The following is a 7,479-nucleotide window of genomic DNA, read 5'->3' as shown; positions in this document are numbered from 1 at the left end:
GGGTTCATTCCATTTATTATTAATTATTATTTATTTATTTATTTATTTATTTATTGTATAAAGTCTTTAAGGTGACAGAACATAGAATTTATTTCCTCGCCGAAAAATGTTACTACACAGGCGTGTTAACACCAAACCTACAATACAGTACAATTGGACACTATCGTTTCGAACAGGCGGAGTCAATGGGGATATAAAGTTGTTCGTATCTGATGAATATAGGGAACCCATTAACGTTCCATTCGTTTTCCCCCGCCATAACACGAGTTGAAATAGACCATATCAAATTCACGATCCAAGATATTTAGACTGTATATAGATTAGAATATAATACTGAGGTATCCAAAATTACGTTTAGACAGTACTAAAGTTGACATGTGGAGGAAAATAGAATTAGATAATTAATCTTCTCGTTCTTTCTCTCGGAGAAAAGACTGGAGAAATTCATATTCTTAAAATGATCAGTACTTCTTCCAAACTGAGTTGTCTTGAATTATCCTGAACAAAATATTGAAATCAAATCGGGTCCAGTTAAAACTCGTTGAAAGTGATTGAAACTCGTTGAAAGTAATTGAAACTCGTTGAAAGTAATTGAAACTCGTTGAAAGTAATTGAAACTCGTTGAAAGTAATCGAAACTCGTTGAAAGTAATCGAAACTCGTTGAAAGTAATTGAAACTCGTTCAAAGCATTGAAACTTGTTTCAGCTTGTCACACAACTGTATTAGAAACTCCTAAGGATTTGAGGGGTTGACTTCTTACTGGAAAGCGTTACAACGTTAGAACAATCACCTCTTCTATAGAAACGGGATTATAAATTGCTACATCGCCATAACTCAAACAGAAGCTTCAACGAAGTGCAAGACCTGAATTGTTGGAAAGGTGGCGAACTGACCGAGCATTTAGCAGAGGGAGAGGGCGTTCCAGCAACATATCCTCATAGCCACACATATATAAACATTAAAAAATCGCCAACAATTCCAAAGCACGTTGGCTGACGATGTGGGTAGGAATGACGATTAGAGCGCATTCTCACAGCGCATTCGGAATGTGAACGAAAATAGTTACATTATTCCATAAAAAAAAAAAAAAAAATGTGTTACAGGGTCAAATGCTGACAACGAAAATTCGTTAACGTTTAACGGTTTTCAGTGTCATGAAGACGACTTTCAATGTTTACAACTGACCTCAGACGACTTGCGTACGCTGAGTTCTGACTCCCAAGGCAGGGGTTTAACTGCCAGTCGCTGACAAGAGTCACAAGACTGACATCTGTAGTGGGCGCAGGTGATGATTTTCAAATCACAGCTGTATGTCACTGCCAAAGGTGCAACCCCGCCCCATAAAAAATATGAAAATAAAAACAGAAATAGATTAAATGAATGAAGTAATAGAATAAAATTATTGTATAAACAAATTGGGCACTTGAAAGGGATTACGGAAAAAAAAAGAAACGATAACGGAAGTGGGTTTATACACACTAAGTTGGGAATGTATATTAATTCGAGGCTAGGTGTGATGAATTGGAGAATTGGAGCCCGGAATCAACGGCCATTGCTCCTTTCCTGTAGACTACAAGCCGGCACTCCAATTCTCGTTTGCAAGGTGGCATACCATGGTCTTTGGATCACGTGTTAGACTCGTAATTGACAGCTATTTCCCTCCCGGGAGAGAGGTCAGAGCTCGTATATGACCGATCTATGGGTAATGCTATGACCTTACACGCACACCCACAACTCCCCGCCCACGAGAGTTGGAGTAACAACCCGCAGCTCAATGATACTGAAATAATTTCTACCATTGGCGAGATTCGAACCCGGACCTCCGTAGTGTCAGCTGGGATCTCTGTCAACCGCGCCACGAGTTTGTGAGTGCGTGTGTGTATTTACCTAGTTGTATTTTACGAGAAGGGGAGCTATGCTCGTGGTATCCCGTCTTCATATCTCGTTTTATCTAGACTAAATTCGTGTAACTGTGACTATGGTACTTTACAATTACCATAAGTGATTTATGAGACCAAACAAGAACTACAGTAAAGAATTAAAACAATAATATCAACAACAAAAATTATAACAATCATAATGGTGATTATAACACTACTGATAACTAAAATTATAATGATAGTTATGATAATAATAATAAAAATAATAATAGTACTAGCATTAATAACAATAACAACACCAATAACAATAATAAACTGACATAATTTGTGTATTAATAGTTTGGAGGTCTATAGAAAATCTTAAACTTGACTAGGGGGTCGATGAGCTGAAAAGTTTGGGAACCCCTGGTATAAACAATCGGGAAAAGGCTGAACTTAATGCGTCATTTCTACAAATTCTTGGATTTCATTCATTCCTACGTATTAGTAACTATTTCTTTGATGTATGCTAACCCACAAAAAAGAGGTAGGGAGGGGTGGTGAATGGGAGAGGAGTATGTGGGGATGAAATGTGTGGGAGTGGATTTATGCCTTTGATTTTGGATACCTCCTTTGTAAGGGAAAAAAATTGGTATATGTATGTATATACAAGTTTCCTTACTGGATTTTTTTTTAAATAAGATGTATATATACATACATCATTTTTTTTCCTTACAAGGGGGGTAACCAAACTCATAAGGTATAATTCCACTCCCACCCATTTCACCCCCTCCCTCTTTTCTTGGCTCCTCCTGGATGACGGGTCATCCCTGCATCTCGCCCATTGCCCTGGATTAGAAGTGTCGCAAGACACAGCACATCCACATCAAGGCCGCTTCATTTAATCGGCGATCCCTCCTCCCCTCTCCTTCTCCTCGGGTAGAAACATTGAAAACTGAGAGAAATTCCTTCGAGCTGCGTATATATATATATATATATATATATATATATATATATATATATATATATATATCACATAACTGCCTAATCCCCCACCCACTCCCATGCATCACAGCACCATGCATACACAACCATTCTCCACTCGCCCCTATCTTCTGCCTTCTTTTCTCAACAGACATCCCCTTCTTGCTCAACGCCCTTTTTACCCCATCTGTCCATCTCATCCTCGGTCGCCCCCTCATGTTCACTCCATCTATCTCTGTCTTCCACACTTCTTTTACTAATCTTTCTTCACACATTTTTCTGTGTCCAAACCATCCTAATACTCTTTCATTAACTCTCTCAACTCCTTTTCCACCCCGCTCTCCTCCACATCTCGTTTCTCACTCTATTCAACCTTGTAACCCTTACCATACTTCTCAGACATTTTATCTCAAACCCATTTAAACTCATTCTTCATTATATTCCATGTTTCTGTCCCATACAGTGATGTCGGCACATTCACCCCTTCATACAGCTCATGGCGCTGTGGTTAGAGCTCTGGCCTGCCACTACGGAGGTCCGGGTTCGACTCTCGCCCGGGGCTGAAATAATATCAGTATCGCAGCGCTGAGGGGTGTTACTCCAACTCTCGTGGGCGGGGAGTTGGGGGTGTGTGTGTGTGCAAGGTCATAGCATTACCCATAGATCGGACCTACGAGCTCTGAGCTCTCTTCCAGGAGGGAAATAGCTATCGATCACGAGTCCAACACGTGATCCAAAGACCAAGTGAATACAGTCTTCTCATAGTTTTGGATTATTATTATTATAAAATTATAATAATTTTCAATACGATTGTACCAGTATTCTCAAGTTTAACAGCAAGAACCAAACATCAACGCCGATTTTACCATAACGAATTTAACATGCACTGTGGCTGACTGTAAGTATATTTATAAAATAGGAGAAATATTTCCAAATTGAAAATGGTTGGGCCACGTTCCACCATCAAATGCTGAATGAAAATAAAAAAGGGAAGATGTTGTATCGTCTGAACTATAAAGATGTAGGCCCTTATACATACCAGTCCCCTTGCTCATGGGAGAAAAATAACGGCTTACATTTTTAGAGGAACTTTCGCGGCGCGAGTGGTGTGATCTCGGACGTCCAGCATTAAGGTTAAAGACGCTAACTACTACACCAGCAAGTAACGCGTATGCGTGCTGTTGTCAGGTGATGAACATAAGAATGAAGGATACTGCAAGAGACCATAAGGCCTACACTAGGCAGTTCCATGTCCATTACCACCTGTCATCCCCATCCATAAAGTTGTCTAACAGTTTCTTAAAACAACCGATAGTTTCAGCGCCTTCATGGTTACTATGTCTATTCCATTCGTTGACCACCCTATTAGTAAACCAGTTTTTGCCTATTTCCTTTTATCTAAAATTGTCTCACACACCCCCCCCCCCGGGTCAACTTGATTGTCAACCCCTTATATTCAAGTATAAGGCCCAGTGCTATATGATGAGAAAGGAAGATATATTGAATATTTAAACACAGATGAAACAAAATAAACACTTTATTCGGTTTAGATACAATTCGAGCAAATCGAATGTTTAATTTCTTTTCTAACAAATGATCTGATTGGATGCCCGTCCCGTCCCCCCCCCCTACTCCGTCTGCACTGTTACACATAAAAAGGTGAATATGTACGTGGGTACATAAAATATTAATTATCATTATTGAAAAAAAAAAATAGGGAAATGTCCTTGAGGTACTGTTGTAGAGCCAGCAGGTAAAGCATCAATTTGAAAATATGGAGAGTGGATGCCCCGGCACACCTGACAATATCACATGTGTGCTATCCTTTTCATCTTCATGAGACCTTAATGGGTTATCACACTGGGCTTACACAAACTTCACCAGCGCCGACCGTTGAGAGTTCGATCGAGTGAAAACGACTTCGGTTACAATATTTTATTTTTCAAATCTCCAAATATCAAATTTATCTACGTCACGTATAACAAAGCAGTAATGAACTATGAGAGCCTATACAAATGTTAGACATACTGTTCAAATGTTTTAGATTTTTATAAGCGAAGTCATTTCCTAGTTATTCAAATGGAGGTTGAAGATAGGATGAGAGGGAAAATAGCCCACTGTAATAACTCCTGTACCTGTGTTAACGTGCGTATGTATGTATGTATGTTTACAAGGTTGTATCTACCGAAATGAATTAGAAATAAGAAAGCTTCATTAATCACATTCCATGATCATTTCAAATCCAAGTCTGGTCATTCATTGCCTTGTCCAATAAGTATTCGGGGTAATGTCACCTCTTGTGAGCACACACGCTCGCTAACCTCTGAACTGGAAATTAATTTCACCATTCTGTTGTTCTGTTTGAGAAACTATTTTTTCATCACTTCTTTATAACCACAGATACTTTCTAGTTCTTCCCACAGATGTCTTTATACATTCTCTCTCCTTTAACCATTCATGAGCCACAAATCATTCGTATATGTAGAATATCTTTACTTTTAAAGGATGACTAAGTTTGTACTACTGATATCTCTTTTGTGTTGTTCCCTTGAAACTGTTATTTTTCACAGCCATAACTACCTTTTCCTGATCCCCCGGTGGTGGGCAGGGGCAGGGGGATAAGAATGCTGCCACCAAAACCCCATAAGTGTCATAGGTGAATAAATGGGATGGAGTGAGGGGACTAGGGATTCCCTACTGTGTTCTCCTACAAAAAGTTGGGGCAAAAGTTCTTGTACTCCCTTCATCCAGAATCCAAGTAACTGAGTCAATAAATGTATGTAAATGTGGTACAAGTGATTAAAAAGAAAAAAAAAATAGTTTGTGAGAAGAAAGATGGGTGTGTTAATAGTGAGTAAAACTAAACTGAAAGGAAAAGGAGTGTTATAGTTTGGGAGCATGATGTATAAAGTGTCAGGTGTGAGGGAAGATTGGTTGCAAAGTAGAACTATGAGAGATACAGAAGAAACAAAATGTAATATGAGGGAATCAAAGAGGAGAGCATATGTAAAGTGGGGTAGGTGTTTGATAGAGACTTTGAAATAACGCATTTAGGAAGAAAGTGAAAAGTGATGAGGTGGTCAGATAAAGAAAAGGTTAAGGGTGAAGACACCGTCATTATTAATGGAAGTAAAGGCAGTAAGGGAATTATGGGTTGAGTATTTTAGAAATTTGTTGAATGTGAAGGAGGTTAGTGAGGGAGAGATTGTGGCACTGAGAAATAACAAGAGGATGACTTTGATGGGAGAAGAAAATTGCAGTGTTATGGGAGATGAGATACAAAGTGTACTACATGTGATGAAAGCTGGTATTAAGCAGTTATCACACTGGGCCTTCAGAGGGTTCACCAGTGGTGACAGTTGATAACTTTGGTTACATTTTTCTTAATCACCTAATATCAAATTACCTTTCCATCATATATAGCAAAGGGGAATGATGAACATACTATTGGAAATGTTTTCAGAGAAGCCCAGATTTCTGTGAAGTCATATTCTTGTTATTTAAATGGAAGTTGGTGGTAGGGTGTAAGAAGAAAAATAGCCCATTGATAATCCCTTTAGATGAAGTGTCCAACAGAGGGGGATGGAAGGGTTGTTTTAGTTGATTGGCTAGTGAGGTTGTTTAATGTATGCCAATGGGAGGGGAATATGCCAGACTTGCTAAAACTTTGCCAAACTTAAAATGCTTTGATTGAAGTAGACTAGAATTCAGTGAAACAAAAGCTACTTATAAAGAAATGGGATTTCATGAAAATCTACAGTATGGAAAAATATGTGCCAAAAGTAATGGGAGAGGAGTATAAAAAAAAGATTAGTTTAATAAAAGATGTGCATTGGCCAAACAAGAGAGATATGGGAATGGTGACAAGAGAATAAATAAATAGAAATACAAAAGATAAATTCAAAACTGCCATAAATGAACATGCTGTACAATAAGAGAAAAGAGAAAGAACTGAGAAAAATGTAAGGATCAATCTAAGCTGTTGTTCATCTTTATGAACAGTAAGCTGAAATATAGAGAATGGACAGAATGAGATGGATGGAGTGAAAGGGTCTTGAGTAAGTGGGGAATGTCTGTTGAGCAGGGAAGGGAGACACCAAGTGGAAAAATGTTGTTTATGGATAAATTGACATGGCCTAAGGGGATTTCTCATCACCATCTCAAGTTTCATTGAAGGGGAAAAGGAGGGAGGATCACAAAGAAAATGAAGCAGTGGAGCTGTGCTGTGAATGTGCCGTTTGCTGCATTGTGTCCGACTCAAGCAGTAGGAGGGAGACAGAAATTACCCTTCACCTACAAGGAGCTAATATAGAAGGGAAACAAATAGGTGACAGATGGGAATGAAATGGATGTATGCCTTGACTGGCAACCTCCCTTAAAAAGAGAGAATTCTTTGATATGTTTATAGACAAAACAACCATGATTCAGTATGGAAGAGAAGTTTGTGGCAGAACAAGGTAAAGATACCATATTAACATCATAACTGTGGAAGTATGTACATACATATACCAAGGGGTTCTTCCCCCCCCCTTACAAGGGAGGTACATAACTTAGAACATAAAAATGAAGGAAACAGAGACCATAAGGCCTACACTAGGCAGTTCCATGTCCACTACTACCTATCATCCCCATCCA

Source organism: Oratosquilla oratoria, chromosome 1 (assembly GCF_046742065.1).
Source record: "Oratosquilla oratoria isolate Oo_2021 chromosome 1, ASM4674206v1, whole genome shotgun sequence".
Classification (NCBI taxonomy): Eukaryota; Metazoa; Arthropoda; class Malacostraca; order Stomatopoda; family Squillidae; genus Oratosquilla; species Oratosquilla oratoria.
This window is presented reverse-complemented; position numbering follows the sequence as displayed.